This window comes from Mustela nigripes, chromosome 3, assembly GCF_022355385.1.
Source record: "Mustela nigripes isolate SB6536 chromosome 3, MUSNIG.SB6536, whole genome shotgun sequence".
Taxonomy (NCBI): domain Eukaryota; kingdom Metazoa; phylum Chordata; class Mammalia; order Carnivora; family Mustelidae; genus Mustela; species Mustela nigripes.
The window spans coordinates 44,792,311-44,811,537 of NC_081559.1; the positions used below are offsets into that span (position 1 = coordinate 44,792,311).

The window sequence follows — 19,227 nt, forward strand, 5'->3', positions numbered from 1 at the left end:
CAGAACCATCTTGGGGGCTGCGGGTCCTTTACCACATAAATTCTAGAATCAGCTTGTCTTCCAAAATACAGAAAGACAAAAAGAAAAAGAAAAAGAAAAAGAAAAAAGATAAAAGGGGAAGCCGGGTGGGTGGGGAGGGGCGAGAAGGGGACTAACTCTGTCTGGGACCTTGTAGGTACAGAGAGCTGGGAGAGATCAGGATCACAGCAATATGATCTGTGGACATGGACTAGCGCTTCGCCTCGCTGCTGTCAAAGATGTTGTAGAACGCGGAGTGCAGAGGAACTGAAAATCTCTAGACTTATCCCCAGGTGTCTGGCATTTTCAGCAGCCCATTCTCCTCAGTAGTGCAAATTTAAGTCACCGCATGCGGGTTTGTATCCCAGGACCCCAGCACACTCATTTATTCTGACCACATATCTGAACTGGATTTTCTACCTGCAGGATCCTGGGATGGTGACAGTTCGGTTTTCCTATCATTTCTTTTTCTTGCCCCATTCTGTTGGTGGGGACCAATGCTATACCTGCACAGAAACACTGAGAAACACCTGCGCTGTGTCTGATCTCACCCCTCCCTCCTCCTCTCCTTGCCCTGCATGCCCAAGCCTCCCAAACCAAGGGCTCTTGGTTACACAAGCATGGATGCCAGGATCGGGAAGGTAAAAGAACGCAATAAATTAATATTCTAAACTGCACTTTGGGGCTCACCTCATGTAGGTGGTAAAGCGCCACTTGCAGAGGCTGGAGGGGAGGGTTGCCCCGTGCCACCTCCCAAGCTCCTGGGGGGCAGTGCCCCCTCCTCTCCGGGCGCCACTGGCCTGCAGACACTTGGTCGTGGGGTCTGAGGTCTCTGGCAGCAGGAATAGTGCCCAGTCTTCACTCCAGCCAATCTTCTATCCATTTTTATTTTCTCATACAAACTTTTTATTTTAGAACAGTTGTGGATTTACAGAAAAATTAAAAATAGCAGAGTGTTCTCATATTCCCGCTTCCCCCAAGAGGGGCACCTCCCATGAGGCTGGTGTGTCGAGCTCTGGTTCACTGAAGCCCCGGCGTATGCCAGGTGCCTGGGCTTTCCCTCCCTGTTCCAGCCCCCCACCCAGGCTCTCACATGACCCCTGCGCATCACTTCTCCTAGGCTCCTGCCCCTGTTCTTAATGACGGCGCCAGGGTGGGGGAGTGCAGATCACGTACTCTGTAGAATATCCCTTGGCTGGGACTTGTCGGGTGTTCTCCTCATAACTGGACTGGGACTGCATATTTTTAGAGGGAAGACTGTTCCTATCATGGGACAACACATACCACAGACGGGACACATCACCAGGGCCATCGGCATCAGTCATGGGGCCGGTGTGTGTCTGTCCGGCCTCTCCACTGGGAAGGTGCTGGTTTGAGTCCCTGTCCCCACAACATTTCTCTGAAATAAAGCTGCTCTCTGCAGCCCATGCTGCCGACAAGAGCGGCTACCCTTCCGCATCCACTCCCCAGGCTTAGGGTGATGGACCTGCTCCCAGGGACACAGAGTGGAACACCAGACACAGAAGGCAGCCCAGCCTCTGGATCCCCATGGACAGGGCAGGAGCAAGGCACACAGGGCAGAGCCACACCAGGGCCATGGCAGTTACCACCAGCTGGGTTCAAAGCCTGTTCTGCCTACACCCAAGGCGTGACCTCGAGCTCCTCCCTCCCATTTCTCAGACTCGGGGGCATCTCTAAGGCAGGAACAGCAACAGGCCTGCCCGGGAGATGAGCTGAGAATTAACTGTGTCTCAGGGGCTCCCCTGGGCCCAGGGAGCAGTCAGCGGATTTTCTAGCAGTGAGAATGACAGCATTCCTTTCCTCTTCCCTACCCCTCTCCCCGTCATCTATTCCAATGTGAACTCAAATGTAACAGGGAGCATGCTAGAATGTATGCCCATGAAGGGGTTGTTTCCTCGAAGATGTGTGAGCTCCAGTCTGAGCTCTGGCTTTGGCTCTGCCGCTGGATCAGCTGTTGCTCCCATAAGTGCTGCGATGAACAGGGGTCCCAGGGGGGCGAGTGCTGCTTCCTGGGTGCAGGCTGGGCGTTCTGCCAACGTAGGCAGCCTCGAGCTGGTGCGGCCACGACATGCCCTGTCCCAAACAAGGACCACAGCCTGACGGGGCATCTGAGGTTGGTTGTGTGGGGACCAAGCTCTCTTGCCCTCGGGAGGGGACACTAAATGAAGGACGTGGACTGAGGTAGAACAAGAGAAGCCCGGGTTTCTGTAAAAATGAACTTAATAAGAAAAGTCACATCCCCGCAGTAGGGACACTTGTGTTGGAGGTGTGTGTGTATTGGTATGACAGGAAGGAAGTCTTGAAGAAACAGGTAAGCCTTTATATGGGGACCACAACTCAGGAGTGTCTCCTGCCCAGCAAAAAGTGGCTTGTCGTGGGCCTGAGTGAAGACGGAAGGGAAGCCTGGTCTGCACGGAGGCTGGAGCAAGGAGGACAGCGCCCGGCCAAGAGCACACAGCAGGTGTCTGCACGGAACACTGCAGGAGAGGCTTGGCCCCTTGAACACGCCCCCAACCCCGCTGGGCGTGCGGTAGGGTGCACGACCATTCACCAGCTCTCACACACTGTGCAAGTCATGGGTGATCACTGGGGTCTGGATTCAGGGGCCAATGTACCTTCCTACAATGTTGACATGATGCCAGCGTTTCCCCGCACCCAACCAGAGTGAGCTGCACAATTCCCACACCGGACATTGGACACCCTTGTTCATTTAAATTATAAAAGGGGGCTCACTACATGGAAACATCTCACCTCAAGGCGCAAGTGATTCATCGGGGCAGCAAAATACTCAACCTGCCCCCCCCCAGGCCCTCTCCCTGGTCTGAACCACCCCACTGGGGCATCCAACCTCCACCCTAGGACTTGGACCACCAGCCTCCCTCCTCCTCTGCTGAGCAACCTGCCCTCTTCTGGGCACCGCCTGCCTGCCCTCCACAGACCACAGCCAACAGTGCCCAAGCCCTGGCGGCTAGGACCACTCAGGTGCCCCCAGGAACTCAGGGCAACCCAACAGGCAGCCCCCAGTGAGTCCTGCTGCCAGCCCCAAGCAGCCCGGCCCATGGAGCGCTTCCTTCCCTCCCCGCGCACCATCCTGAGAAGTATGGAAGGTCAGCAGTAAACCTGGGATCTGCCGGTTAATGTGAATTATACTTCAACGGCTTAAATGTTGTGGCTTCCTGAGGCATGTCTGGCATCAGTTTACGTGTATTTATCGGAAACCAACGAAGATGGGAGATAGTCTTTCTCCTTAGCAATATCTCTTCCTTCAGGAAGATCGCACAGACTTTACAATGTCAAGGCTAATCTATGAAGTATTCTCCTTCAGCTGAAAATCAAAACTAGCTATAGCTCCCAGTTTTTGGGAAATCAGAGCTGAAAGGAATGGGCTGAAAAGACAGCAGGCGGCTAAGAGCAGTCAGGTGTGGAATGAAAAGTCGCCCAGGACAGTGACCCGCTCCTTCCAGCGGCCGAGCCGCCACGGGTGCTGATGTAGATATGTTGACAATCCCAGCGTCCAGATCTGAATACACTACTGTGAAAGGACATTTTCTGTGACCACTGGGAGACCCTAAACCATGACCTGATGATTAGGAATTCTTCATTTTGTTGAGTATGATCACAGGATTCCGTGTGTCAGAAATCCATGCTGTAGTGTTTATGGGCAAAAGCTCTGGTATCTGGAATTTGTTTTAAATTTTCCAGAAAATGAGGGTTGGGGTGGGGACTGATAAGGTGGGCACAGTCTAAAAAGCACGAGGTTCTAAAAGTTGGAGATGGGCATGGGGGCTACCCACATGCATTAAGGTCTCTCTTGTTTCATTTGTGTGAAATTTTTCGTGATAGTTTCAAGAGATGCCAAGAATAAAAACAAGACCTCACTTTGTACTTCATGGCACCTGCCCTTGCTAAAGGGCATCACCTCACCAGCTCGCTAGCTGCAACTCCAGAGAGTCTTCAGGTTGCCAACCCTGAGCTGTGCAAACAAGAGCCAGCAAACCCTCCCTGCTCACACTCAACTCAGCACATGGCTCGTGGGCACCTGAGGTGGGGTGCCCGACAGGATGCCAAATGCCGCACCTAGGGCCCGGGGCGCATGCCCTTGTGTGTGTTTGGGTAGGGGGGCTCGACAGCTCCACAAGCGGGGCCTGCATGGCACAGGCCATGGCCTCCCTGGGAGTCACGCTCTACTTCTCTCCACACCCCGCCTGGCGACCTCCCTGACGCCCAGGGCTGAGTCAAGGCAGACAGGACCAAACGCCCCCTCTGCCTCAACCTGGGGCCTCAGACAGCTCGCAGAAAGGCTGACACAACAGGACAGGGATGAGCCATGGAGGGAAAAGTCCCAGCCTGCTACTCAGAAGTTTTCTTTAGGAAAATTCAGAAGTGGAAACACACCACCTCACCAGCCCCATCAGGGACAAAGTCCACACAGCCAGAAAACTCTGATAACAGGAGAGAGGATACCAAAAGGTTGGACCTCAGGCCACAAGGGGAAGAAAGGGAGTGACAGCAGCATGTACGCGCCCCGACAGGAGCTCCCAGAGTGGGGTCTGTCCCATCCCCATGTCCCCACAGGACTGACTCAAGCCCAGAGTTGGACAACACAGATGGAGCAAGGGACAGAGTGGGATGGGGCATGAGCGCACGAGGGCAGCTCTGTGGCTGGCCCCCCAAGCGCAGGCCGCCCTGGTCCAAGATGCCAGAGCAGGCCCAGCTCTCCTCTCTGGGCAGGGGCCACACTTCCCAGAGGGGCATCCCCAGGGAGTCTCAGGCCCATGCTCTGGAGACGGATCTGGCCACTCTCCGACCCCCGAAGGCAACACCCCTGCAGGACTGCTCTTCCCTGCTCCCCACCCCACAGCCCAGACCTACCCCCACCCCCGCCCAACCGCCCAGGCAGCCTGAAGTGATTTAGGAAATCAGGAGAAAATGTCCTCGCCTGCCTTTGAAAACAGATCCATCTTGGCTCCTGGGAGGATGTCCATCTGCCCTGTGGGGAGGACATGATTGGTGAGTCACTCCAAAGCTGTTTTGAAGAGCACTGGAGGCGGAGGGGGAAAGTAACCTCGCGTTTACCATGTGCAGCTTTCCCAGAGTCTGTACAAGGAGTAACAGACAGGAGTTCCAGGGAGCACTCAGAGGAGCACCATGAAGCCGAGAGCATCCCGATGACTCATGCACGAGCTTTTGAGATGGAGCTCCCTTCCTAATTAAATTAGCGAGGACACAAAGTAATGCGGTTATTGGCAGACGGAACACCAACCCCGCTGTCTGCCTGCAGATAAGCACGCTTTCTCCAACTGCACGTGTGTGGAGGCCCGGAGGCAAACCCTTTCTAGTTAAGCCCAGCACAGGGGTTCTTCTGCAGGTGTCCTCCTTTCTGAACCAACAGAGGCCGGGTCGCACAGGTCACGCAGCCCCGCGGCAGTCAGAGTCAGGCCCAGCTTCCACCCTCCTCAGGAGTCACGGTATTGAAACACAGAATCAGTTTCACCATCTGCACCGCTAACACGAGTAATGAACGGGGCCCTTCACCTGCCCCCCAGTGACGCGAGCACGCAGCCCCGTGTACCCGTGGGACCAACGTCCCAGCCCGGGTCAAGGCATCCAGCTGGGGCAAGAGAGTGTCCTGAGAATGTGAGTCAGTGGCTGGAAGCACCGGGTGAATAAGCCATCCTCCCAGAGCACTCTGCACGCTGCCGGGCATTAACAATTAGCTGAAAGGTGTTTGTGGTTAAGTGACAGGAAGCCGGGAAACAGGTACACATTCATAAGCAGCTCACGAGAAATGACTCACAAGCTCGTAACAATAAACTGAAAATGGCCATCCGGAGAAAGTCCGCTCAGGCACGGGAACCATGCGGGTGCGGAGGAGTCCGCCCCCCGAGACCCAGGCAAGATGGGACATGAAGCCATGGCCCCTCGCAAGCCCTGCCCCAGCTGCACTGGCTTCTAAAAGCCATTCTTGTTCTTTGCACAGAAAAAGGATCCTCTGCCCTTCTTCCTTTTATGCGACATTTCAGAAGCAACCGAGCATGAGACAGACGCCAGTAATGCTCACCATACGAGGCCCTGGAGGGATGGCTGGCCGGGGGTGGGGGGTGAGGGGGGCTCCCCCAGCAAAGACTTGCAGAGTCTGTGCCGACAGGCACCCAGGGAGGGCTTTCTCCCCCATCACAGTGTGGGGCCGTATTTGCTTCAAGCCTCCAGAAGCATATCTCCTTTTTGTCATGTCTTGTTCCAGCCAGATCTTGCTCAAACGCAGCACCACTAACAGCAGTCTGCCCTCTGGATCAGAACCCAGGGCACACCACGCCTGCTGCAGGTCAGGCCTGTGGGCAGGGCCTCCCCGGGAAACAGCGTAAATACTTCCTTGTTCCCACTGCAGGGGTGAAGGAACCAGGAGGGAGACCTGACGAAGGCCACCCTGATGAAGACAGGAAGCAACTCGCTGCCCTTCCTGTCCCCATTCAGCCACCGGAGCCACAGTGCCCGTTCCCCACCGTCCGCTCCCCACCGTCCGTTCACATGTGGGACAGACTGCACTGAGCTGGTTACTGAGCCGCTGCCCTAATGCTCAGGACACAGCTTCCAACAACATCAAGTCCCTGTACCCCAGCCTTCCGCTCGTGAAGAAGAAATGATACACACTAACAGATCGCGTTGTGTCAAGTGCTAGGAACAGAAGTCACAGGGGAAGAACATGATTGGAGATTATTTCTTATATAAAGTGATCACAGAGGGCTCTTGTGCTAGGGTGACACCTGAGTGATATGCCAGAGGGATTTACGTCCACTGTCTCAGCCGAGGCAAGGGAACAGCAAGTGCGAAGGCCCTGAGGTGGGATAAGCTCCCATTTCAGCAGAAGCCATTCAGCAGAAGCCAAGTGACCAGGGGACAGAGTGAGAAGAGACAGGGCCGAAGGGCACCAGAGCTGAGCCACAGATCTTGAAGATCACCTGGAGACAGAAGTTCTAACTTCTGTCCTCAAGGCTCATTTCAGCTGCCATGCAGAACAGTGAGCAGCACCAGGGGCCCCGAGGAGGAAGCGCACGGAAGGGGGAAGAAGAACCCAGGAGGCTGTTTCTAAGACCCAGGGCTAGAGAGGCCAGTGGGCACACAGTGGGAAACGTGGTCTGACTAGTGGTATGTTTTGCAGGTTCATCTACTGGGACTTTCGTGGACCAGATGTGGGTGTTAGGAGACAGAGCATCTCCCTGAGAAACGAGACATAGAGCAGGGGATGGGCGGGAAAGGTCCCGCGCAGACTGCACTGGATGGAATTTCCAGAGACCTAACCGGTCGTTCCGAAGAGCAAACAACTTCGGAACCACCTCTGATCATGATTTCAGCACTTTCTCGGGGTGGGGGAGCACCAAAATGTTCACGACATGTGTCAGCATTCCAAAATATAGGTTCATATTTTAGTTTAGCTCATGAAGCTCAAGGAGTCAGCTTACAAGGTCTACGGCTGCTCTCCACCCACCTCCCGCCATCCAGACTCTGGCACCTTGGGTGGGGCTTCTAGAACCTGCACTAACCTCTTTCAGGGAGGGAACCTCTTCCACGGAGGGAACTTCACACAAGAGTATACTCAATTTTGCAGAGGATACTCATTCTCGTGAGGCTTTTGGATCAGGAAAGAAAGGGCATAAAGTATATTAAGTGGTGAAAAAAGGTTTCATCTTTCCAGGGGACTGTTTCATACTGGTGTCCATGCCTCTCCCCCACAAGAGTCCAGTCTGTCCGCTCTGGAACACAGATCCAAGTGGAAGGTCGCTGAGTGCAGCCCCACGTGCAGGACCAGACTGTAGCCACCTTGCTGCTGGGGGCGGTGGGGCGGGGGGCGCGTCTCCCGTAATGGCAGCCGTGCCGATGGCACCTGTCCCATTTTCCAGTTGCCACACGTTTCCCGCTGTGATGCAGAGATGTCCCCTGGTTACATCAAATGCCCTGGTTTCATTTCATTCATGTCTCTGACAAACACAGGAGCCAAGTGTGCTCCAGACTGGGCACTGTGGGGGGTGGGGGCCGGACCTAACATCCTTCATCCTCAATACCATGACTCCAACCTTGGACGTGCAGCCGGAGGGCCCAGACCCCCTGCTGGAAGCAGCCAGGTGACAGACTGCCATCAGTGTGACCAAAACACCATCCCTGGCAGCTCAGTGTGGGCAGCTCCGTGCTGCTGACTGCTCGAGTTCGTCTGGGTGCTGCTCGGTGGCTGCCACAGGCTCGAGCCCCCCTCCAGCAGCTCATCCTGGGGCTGGGGCAGTGGTACTGAAATACGAATACTGTTCCAAATCACAGGCCAGTTGTGTGGAAGCATCCAGAAGGCCCCCACTATCAGCCTGGACATGTCATATCCGGCTCTCCTGACATTTCAACCTGTTCCCCCAGAAGCGCCCATGCTCCACCCACCTGCCAGTAACCTGGGTGGGAAGGGTCATTTTCAGGAGCCTGACACTGGACGATCAGTGGTGGTGTCACAGGAGGAGGACACACTGGAGGACTGGCTCATGAATTAGGCCAGCACCTGGGCTTAGAAAGGCCTTCCTCTGCAGGTGTGTTACCCTGGCCTCCACGTTTCATCTGTAGCCCTGTACTGACTTATAGTGTAGCCATCAAGTCTACAAATGGCCTCTGACCTCCTCGTAAGCACCTGGTCCTTCCAGAGCCTGGGGCTCAGAGAGCCAGCAGAGAGCCAGCCAGCGGTATTGGGGCTGGGAGGCCAAGAAGTTGGGGTGCTATGGGGCTGGGGGGCTAGAATGCAGGAAGACTGTGGGGCTGGGGGGGGGGGGGGGCTGGAAAGCAGGAGACTGCGTAGCTGAGGAGCTGTGAGGCTGAGTGGCTGAGGGGCTAAGCGGCTGGAGGCCAGGGAACGGGGGAGCTGAGGGACTAGGAGGCCAAGGAGCTGGGGAACTGGTGAGCTGGGAGATGAGGACCTGGGGGACAGGGCGGCTGTGGGGTTAGGGAGCTGGAAAGCAGGAGGATTATGGGGCTGAGGGGCTAAGGGGCTGGGAAGATAGGGAGCTGAGGAGCTGAGGGGCTTGCGAGGCTTGGAAGCTGAGGAGCTGGAGGACTAAGAAGCTGGAGGACTGTGGGGCTAGGGGGTTATGGGGGTGGGGAACTGGGGGACTGGGAGGCTACAGGGCTGTGAGACTGAGAAGCTGAGGAGCTGGGGGGCTGTGGGGCTGAAGGAACATGGGCCATGGGCGGAGAGGCTGGGAGGTCATAGGGTTGTGGGGCTGAGAGGCTGGGGAGCTGGGGAGCCAGGGAGCTGGGGAGTTGGGGAGCTGGGAGGTTGGGGAGCTGAGGGGCTGCAGGGCTGAGAGGTTCGGGAACCAGGGAGCTGGGGATCTGAGGGGCTGAAAGAAAAAAGGTCTTTCAATAGGAGTGGTTTCTGTGAATAAGCTTAAACCATTTCAGTAAGTTTTATTTTCTCCGATTTTTTGAACTACCTAATGATATAGAACACACTTTTGTAAAAATCGTGTCTTCTAAAAGTGTTAAAACATAATTTTATAATAGGGGGACACACGAACCCCAGTGCCCGCATGCTGAGCTGGGATCAGCGCTTCAGCTGCCATGTGGACCCCCAGGCCTCTGGCAGCACCGTGTGCACCTAAGGCCACAGGGGCTGGCTGCCTAGCAGCCACCACCCAAGACCGCTAGTCCCTTAAAGTCTGTGCCCACTGTCGGGATAATTCCATTGTTATTATTATCTCATTCAAGGAGACCACGGCACACCCCTCATTCTAACAGAGCCGGCTTCCCTGGGCCCTGTGCAAAGCTGGTGTCCAATCCACAGAAATCAGTACCACCTTTCTGTTATAATATGGAGATACTCTCCACATCACAACTTCCCCCAAATCAAGACTCACTAAACCTCATCATTACTCATTTTATAACTGTTTTCATACGACACAAACTTTAGTTTCTAAAAATACAGTTTTTTTCTATTTTCGGGTTCTATTTTCATCTTCTAAAAATAGAGCTCCCAAGGGGAGCAGCCGTTTGGTCTATGTTCAGTGGTGACATGGCATGGATTTGTGTCCTCACACTTTTCGGCCAGTGGTTTCTGTGTAACGACTAAGGAGTGGGGACTGCAGTGGTTGGCACACCGGTTCACAAAGCCCGGCGGGCCTGGTACCAATGCTCAGATCCTCTCCTACAGGCCCCTGACCACAGAAAAAACCTGGCCAGCATGGGTCCCATTGTCCACATCTGTAAAATGTGTGCAAGGACACTCTTCACATCACAGAACACACAGGATGGACTGGGCTCCCTGGGTGCCAGAGCTGTGAAGGAGGACCCCCGACGTTCACAGTCATCTCAGAGGGCGGGTCATGTTGTGGGTGTCTGCAGTAGTGGAACAAGGAAGTTAAAAGGCACAAGAGAAGACAGTAAGAAAGCTTTGCCCGCAAGAGCTCTGATGTCCTATGGAAGTCCCTCTTGAGGATGGGCCCCCAGGTCTGTGCCCACCACCCTCCTTCCCTGTTTCCCTCCAGAGCAAGGGGGCCTCCCCACACCACAGTAGAGAGCAGCTCACTACTTCTAAATAGCCAGTAAATTAAACATGGCTTTTATGTCCTTTCTTTTCTTTTTAAACAATTTTATTCTCTTTCTATGACAGAAAGAGACATAGCAAGAATGAGAACACAAGCAAGGGGAGCAGGAGAGGGAGAAGCAGGCTCCTCATCCAGCAGGGAGCCCAATGAAGGGCTTGATCCCAGGACCCTGGGATCATGACCTGAGCTGAAGGCAGACGTTCAACAACAGAGCCACCCAGGTGTCCCTGGACATGGCTTTTTAAACAACCTTCCCAAATGTTAAAAGCTTCACTGTCCTAAGAACAGATATTATAGGGGATAAATCAGTTTCACAGTCTAGAAAACACAGACCCCACTAGGGTCCAAAACAGAGCGGAAGAATATGCTAAGTTAATCAGAACTTCAGCTTTCTGGACCCTGCTCTCACAAGGCAGCCCCCCTCCCCGCCCCGCCACCACAATCCAGAAATGGTGACTCTAAGATAGAGTAGCACACCCCCCCCTATTTCATATATAGACTTCAGCTCAAAAGAAACCTAAGACCCCAGTTACCAGGAGGGAAAAACAAAATAATGGTACTCTGGCAAATGCACCAAGATCTAGCTGCCTATCCCTGGGGTCAAAGAGTCAGTAGAACTGTCCGGGCCAGACAGGGGTGGGTGGGACGCAGCGGGGGAGGCAGGAGATGTGGTCATGAGCTTGTCCTGGACGGCACGCTGAGCTGAGACCCTCCGTGAGGTCAGAACTATGGAAGGACTATGAAGATGGGGCCCGACAGCCCCGCCCACCTGGCCAGGGAGGCAGAGGAGGGCTGCTGGGAGTTCTCTAGCAAGAAACTCAAACACATGAGGGTGTGGCCTCCAGAGTCCCACCACTTGAGCGGGTCTGGACTCCTAGGTCTAGAAATTAGGATGAAAAACTAGTCCAGCATTGCAAAAGCCTGGAGCCCCAGGAAAGCAAGAGAAAATGTCTCTCATGAGACACCCGAAGAAGGGAGAGGGAGAGGCAGGTAAGGAGGGGAAAACCTTCCTAAATAAGGGGAGGTTATAAGGAAAATTGAAAATCACAAATGATGCATGGGAGCAAGTTGCTATGCCAGAATTAGCCAACACAACAGAGCAATGACTGTAAAATAGCTGCAAATATTGAAACAAAATGGAAAAGACTACAAAACATGCATTTTTTTTTTCTTAAGTAAGGCATTCAATGAGGCAAAGAATGTAATGAAAGAAAGAAACCCTGGAAAAATAGAAATTTTTTTTTTAAAGAATAAAAATAATTTTCTAGAATTGAAAAGAACATATTAGACATGGCAAAAGACAGAAATAAGGAGCTGGATGACAGATCTACAGAAGTGACCTGAATGCAGCACAAAAAAGGGGAAAGACAGGCAAGGATAAAAGAATCAGATGTCCAATACAGACCTAGAATGAGTTCTTAAAGTAAAAAATGGAAAAATGCAAAAGAGGTCTAATAGTCACATAGATAATGAGGCTATTCCAGAATTCCAGAAACACAGAAAAGCCCTTCGATTTAAAAAGTGTGCTAGGGGCGCCTGGGGGGCTCAGTGGGTTAAAGCCTCTGCCTTCGGTTTGGGTCGCAATCTCAGGATCCTGCAATGGAGCCCTGTATCACATTGGGCTCTGCTCAGCAGGGAGCCCGCTTCCCTCTCTCCCTCTGCCTGCCTCTCTGCCTACTTGTGAACTCTGTCAAATAAGTAAATAAAATCTTAAAATAAAATAAAATTAAAATTAAAAATAAAAAGTGTGCTAAACCTGAAGCGGGATAAGCAAGCAGGACTCCACGGCTGGACACACTGTAACAAAATACTAGCACATCCATCAAACCAGACCAAGGTCAGGACAGCCCCAGGTCCGAAAAGACAGATGCCCCAGGAAGAAACCACCACTGAACTGAGAGCTAACTTTCTGACAATGACACAAAAATGCCAGAAGACAACAAAATATCTTCAAAGCCCTGAGCGTCACCCGCAGTTCTATGCCTAGCTAAACTATCACTCAAGGAAGACAGAGAGGAGACACTTCTCTGACAAAAAGTGAGAGTGTTTATCCCTTGGAAACCATTGGTGACTTCACAACCAAAGGCTTATTTCGGAAAAAAGAAACTCCTATTCAAACCAGAGTAAGATGCTAGGAGTAGCCAGAAGATGCCCCATGGGGGAAGCACAGAATGCAAGCTTAACACAGCTCCATGTGCCGGCAGAGACGACCTCCATTACATGTAATGCTGTTTCCTCAGACTTGTTTGCATGTGCTTCAGAGTCACTGTCTGAAACACCACCTCGGCTTCCTAAAAACAAACAAGGTTCTCTCGTCACTTGGGCAGCTCGGAAATTCATGGGCAAATTGGTATTTTGTGCTTGAAGAATCACGCAGGACTTAGGACATGATCTTTTTCTGGGCTCTACTTCTTGACAGACCATCACTTCTCCTCTGCTCCTTTACTCTGACACAGCCCTCATTAATGAAATCAGACTTAAATATAGCTGTCTTTTAAACTGCGCCACAGAAGGACCAAAGCACTCACACACCAACCAACCGTCTGGCTTCTTCTCATTATAAAACAGAGGCAGGCACAGAAATATGGCCCAGTTGGAGTAATTCTGCAAAATTCTTTGCAGAAGTAAAGTGTAGTAGCACCAAGAACAGGGGAATAGCTCATCAATCCCACTTTTAAACACAAAAATCTACGAGGAAGACAACTGACAGCAATCAGTGAAGGGTCCCACCTGACACCACATTTGCATGTGGAGAGCCCTTCTCTGAAATCAGCTACACTTGTGCAAAAGCAACTCTTTGTGAACAATAATCAGCAAAAGATTGCTTATCCTTTGCTACACTCAGAAATTAGTTAAAAGTAACCAGCTCTTGGAAAAGGATAAACCACTTTATGCAAATACTTTTGCAAAGGCTCTTTATTAATGCAAATATTATGTTTGTCTTTTATTTGAATGCAAACAGCATCTGTTTTGCACAGGCAATGCCTTCACTTTGTAGTTTGTGCTGAGAGGCTCAAGTGTGTTCCAGCTGCTTTTTAAAGTCTGGAACAGATTTCCAGAGAGCCAGAGTCACAAAAAGTTCACGGAAGAGAGCAGAAAGCAAGCAAGTGTGCTGGGGTTCCTGGGAGATGCTTCTTCACTCTTAAGGCAAGAGAGAGACAAATCCAAGAATGAATTCTAGAATTTACTTCTGAAGAGGTTTGACTTTGTGTGTGGGATTTTTCTTTTTTAATAGTTTTGAGTAAGGAAAAAATTAGGATTGCTTTTTATAAATTCCTTTGCTAAGAAAATATGCTCAAAAGAACAACACATGTTGGAAAGGAAAAACTGGGTGGCATCAGGCTTCCCTTAGAGCAACCAACCAGGAACCCAGGCTGGCTCCTCTCAGAACACTATCACCTCACCCCAGAAGCATTCGTCCACTGCAGACAAGAGTGGTGATCCAGAAGGCTCCCTGCCGACACAGACATCCTAAGATCACTGGACTTTTCTGCCTCTGCCCCCAGATCGAGAGCTGCTAAGAAGGAAAAAAAAAAAAAAATCTCCTTAGCTTTGTGTCCATGACCCTAAGGCAATGACTAGTTCAACAAAAATGGAGACTGGATGGGTGAGTGGATGGCTGGCTGGGTGGGTGGGTGGGTGGGTGGCTGAATGGATGGCTGAGTCATATTACAAATGGGGAAGCAGATATGATATGAACTGACCTGAGGTCCTTAAAATTTCAAATATATTCAACTTCCAGTCACTACCCAACCACAAATACTGGAAACAAGAACACCTGGGTGGCTCAGTCAGTTAAGTGTCCAGCTCTTGATTTTGGCTCACATCATAACATTAGGGTCATGAGATGGAGCCCTATTTGCGCTCCATGCTCTGTGGGAAGTCTGCTTAAGATTCTCTCCCTTTCTCTCTGCTGCTCCCTGCCCTGCCCTCTCTCTCTCTCTCAAATAATAAATGAATCTTAAAAAAAAAAATACTGGAAACTATTTGACCTCAAAACCTTAATAACACTAAGTCTACCGTTCCATTTGTATGGAACCAGACAGATTCAGTTGGCCAAGTATCTTCACAGGGTGGGCTCTGAAGAAAGAAGAACCTAGACACTTCCAGATGTTCCTCAAAATAAATATATACTCGCACATAACTCTGCCATTAATACTCCAAAATACCTATTCAGAAAAATTATTCTTTGGGTAAATAACAGACTAAACCTTCTAACGACCCCTTTAATTATTATTAACTTAGCTATTAGCTCCACTTCAGGCAGACTAGCTTTCCCGATACACCGCTCCTGGTCCTATGTTCTTCCTCCCTTTCTGTAATTCATACAGAGTGGATTTAGGTTTTGACAACATGCACTCTACACACCAATATTTGATGGGTGACTTCTTCAGAAAACACAAATGCAAGATAAGGAGGAGCTAGGTCATGGGGCCTTGTCTCATGACAGAGAGCTAGATACCCTAAAGCCAGACTGGCAGGAACATGGCTGAGGTGCACAGAGTAGGCCTCTGTTTCCAGGGTTTGGAAAAGGACAGCAAACTAAACTCAGAGAAAGAATAGAAATACTAAAGAGCAAAAATCATGAACTAGAAAAGAGATATAAATAGGATGAAAAAAACCAAAAGTTAGTTCTTTGAAAAGATTAATAAAATGGAAAAGATCTCTTGTGATAATGATAAAAAAAAGATTCTGATGGCCACAGCTGGAAAGGGGAATTCTGCTTCCATCCTGTGGGTCAATTCTAGATATTCTGCTGAACGCCCACTAAAGCAGAGGACAGCACCTCAAAACCCAGGACAAATGCCCCAAACATCCATAGAGATAGTGAGGGAACCCTACTATAGGTCCTGCAGGGATTAAAATGACAAACAGGAGAATCTTATAAGAATCTTTATGCAGGGGTGCCTGGGTGTTCAGTGGGTTAAATCCTCTGCCTTTGGCTCAGATCATGATCCTGAGGTCCTGGGATGGAGCCCCACATCTGGCTCTCTGCTCAGCAGGGTGTCTGCTTCCCCCTCTCTCTTTGCCTGCCTCTCTGCCCACTTGTGATCTCTGTCAAATAAATAAATACAATCTTTAAAAAAAAAAATCTTTATGAAAGAGTTGACCTTGAACAATATTGATTGGAAATGAGTAGGTCCACTTGCATATAGATTTTTTTCAATATGGAACAATGTTATAAATGTATTTTCTCCTTATGATTTTCTATATTAAACACTTTCTTTTCTGTAGCTTAACTTATTGTGAAAATACAGTGTATAATACAAATACAAACTATGTTTTACTCAACTGTTTATGTTATCAGTAAGGCTTGTGGTCAATAACAGGGATTTCAAAGTTAAGTTCTGGGGAGTCAAAAGTCATATGTGATTTTCAACTTCAGGGTGCAGTACCCTGAGCCCTCGCATTGTTCTAGAGTCAACTATACTGATAAAAATAGAAAAATTGCTAGAAAAATACAACTTACCAAAGCGACATCAGAAGAAATAGAAGACTTAAATAGTCCAATGGCTGTAAAGAAATATAATCTATAATTGAAAAGAAAAAAGAAAGAAACCTCCCCCCAAAGACACTGTGACATAGATGACATCACAGCAAAGTTCTATCAAGACTTTCAATTAAGAGATTAATTCTAATCTTACACAAAATCATCAAGAATATAAAAAGCGAAAACACTCAACTTTTTTCATGAGACAGCATTACTGTGATACCAACAATTGACAAGATAATTACAAGAGAAATAATTAAGTGCCAAACTTGTTCTTTAACACAAAAGCATCAGTCATAAAGTATTAGCAAACTGAATCCAACAACATATAGAAAGAACACGAAATTTTTGTCAAGTTTGTTGAGAAATCAAAGGCTGGTTTTCTATTCAAAAAAAGTATCTGTAATTAACCACATTAATAAAATAAGAAAATTTAGATCATCTCAACAAAGACAAAAGAAACATTTGACAGAATTCAACACAGCTTCGTGGCAGAGCTGGCGGGGAGACTAGTAGGAAGTGGGGATTAGAAAGCCTTGATTTGTAAAGAGCATTTATAAAAGCAAACAAACGGAAGACCTACAGGAGACAAGATGTCTCAGTTCAATGGTGGTGCAGAGATCAAGAACCAGACAAGAATGCCGACCATTCAAGCCACAGCAGTGCCCCTAGCTAACGCACTAAGTCAGGAAAAAGAAATAAAAGAAATGGAAAGGAAGAATAAAACTGCCATTGTTTGCAGCTAGCATGTAGAAAACCCAGAAGAATTTCCAGACAGTACTAGAATTCAGCAAGGTCAGTCAAAGGTCAATATACAAAATTCTGTTGTATTGCGGTGTACCGGCAACAAACACAAAATATAACAGATATTGATTCTAACAGCATCAAAAAGCGTCAAACACCTGGGGATAAATCTCAAAGAAGAGGTAGAAGCCCTCTACGCACAAAAGACCCCCGTGAGTAGGGCACTCGCCCAGTTCTGGGCCTCCTCACTCCTCGCTCAAACATTTACCAAGGGGTCCCCCAACTCCCCATCCCATCCTTCCCTCTTTTGAACTCATATAAGACACTCCAGTGTATGAGCCATCGTGACCTTTTAAAGCTATGGGCATGACCCGCAGTACGCACACCTCCTCCTGGAGGCCCAGCACACACAGACACAGACAGACATCACGGAACCCCAGCTATACTGAACCAGAACTCATCCTTCTTACATGCAATTTTATATTTTCTATTTCACTCAGTCTTAAGGTTGTCATGGCCCACTCAATTGATTTCAGTAGCCACGATTGAGCATCTAAGCCCTTCTTGGATGGGCAGCTGCCTAGAGAATCATGCAGAGCCAAGTTCAAGTTGGGGAGATGCTGGCAAGGTAAATGCCCCCAGAGTCCCCAGTAGATTGGGGCACAAATAACACCCATACTTACTCTGAGCAGCTGGCATGGCCTGGCCTGGCACAAGGCTCCGGATAGGACCCAGCACCTTCTGCACATGGCACTCAACCAAACCACTCACTCCTCTGGGCCCCAGGGAGACGAGAGGGGTCAGAGACTTTGGAGCATGGGACATACACTGGAAGGGCTTAATCAGTGCCCACTCGGGCTCTCCAGCTTCTGCTCAGTGCAGAGGCGGTGGGACAGCATGTGCCCAAGACCCCAGCCTGCAAGAGGGAAATATGGCCTCAGAGCAAGGAAAGAGGCACAGGGAAGGAATGTGCAGAGACGTGGGCCATCCTTAAGTCCGAGGGCATTTGATGACCAAGAAAAGAGCACAGCTGTCGAAGTATAAGGGCTCCCAGGAAGGAAGCTGCAAACTCAGAGAGCCAACCCATAGCACTCGTCTCTTGTGCCCGCCTCGCCACAATACGCTGGGGACACATACATATTCCCCCGCAACCCAGGACACTGGCTCTGGAAGCCAAGAAATGCAAGTCAGTGGGATTCGGCTATAAGATGGCAATGGCGGGGGTCTATGCAACAGGTCCCTTGGCAGGTCTCGCATCCAGGCCCAGCTGCAGGTGCCCCACCTACAGAAGATGTGCAAGACCTCGTGCGTGGACTCAAGCAGGACCCCAATTCCAACCAGGCTCCCCTCCCCAGGGGCTGTTACTGCAGCCACGTTCCCTGACCTTTAGGTGCCCCCACTTTTTCGCTATAAAATGGGGCTTGGATCTCACAGCCCTGCTGTGAGGACCGATCAAGTCATTACAAATTAAGCATCTGGAACAGACTCTCATCAGTAGCCAAAAAACAGACGGAATTTCCAACACCTTCAACATAGTACAGAATACCCCCAAACTGGCCCACTGACTGTGGGACTCTTCCTCCCGCAATCCCAACACTAAGGTCAGAAACGTCTATAGAAAGCACAAGGCAGAGCCGATTGTTCTTGGGAGCAAAAGCCGTCAGCGGCTCCCAAGCCCCTGAAGGACCTGGTCTGAAATGCCGTGGGAGCGTGACAGCTAGGCTGCCTGCAGGGGAAAGGGCACTGGGCACAGCCACAGTGAGTCCAAAATTCACTTGAGAAACTCCACTAGCTCCTGAGCTGGCACTGAGAGCCACAGAACATGCTAGAGATGAGAGCAGGGAACAGACGGGAAGGTCTTCAGACCAGAAATGAGAAGAAGACCCAGGATTGAGAAGCCCTGCTTGGAGGCCAGTAGCCAGGTCGCCTTCTCCCGAGTGCGGGCAGGTCCCAGGCAGGCGCAGGGAAGCTCACAGATGGCTGGCTGCCATCACGGTGGGCAGTCCCGGAGAACTCCCATTTCTGTCCACCTGGAGAACATCCTGAGATGATGGGATGAAACACTCACCAACCATTCCCAAAACCCAGTGCCTGCCTGGCTAGCTCACCGAGTGTCACACACACAGATCACCATAGCCTCTCCAAGGAAAAGCGGGTGGTTCGTTTCTTGACCTGAGGCTTGCAAGAGGACAGGAGCAAGTGGGCACATCTCTCCCTCCTTCAAGAGCACAGAAGGCCCTGGGGAAAACCAGGAGGGGCTTTCTAGGAAGGCTGAGACAACAGCTGTTGCCCCAGGTGCAGGAGGGGGTCAGAGTGTGCTGGTGGCCTCTCTCCAATTAGCTGGCACCAGAACCTTCCCCCCTGCCCTGATTAGAGGAGTGG

At 50.5% G+C, this 19,227-nt stretch overlaps 1 protein-coding gene across 1 annotated transcript in view; it reads right to left on the reverse strand.

The window, feature by feature from the left end:
• HDAC4 (histone deacetylase 4) overlaps positions 1-19,227 on the reverse strand; it is a 282,919-nt gene that overhangs the window by 149,804 nt on the left and 113,888 nt on the right. The window lies entirely within an intron of this gene.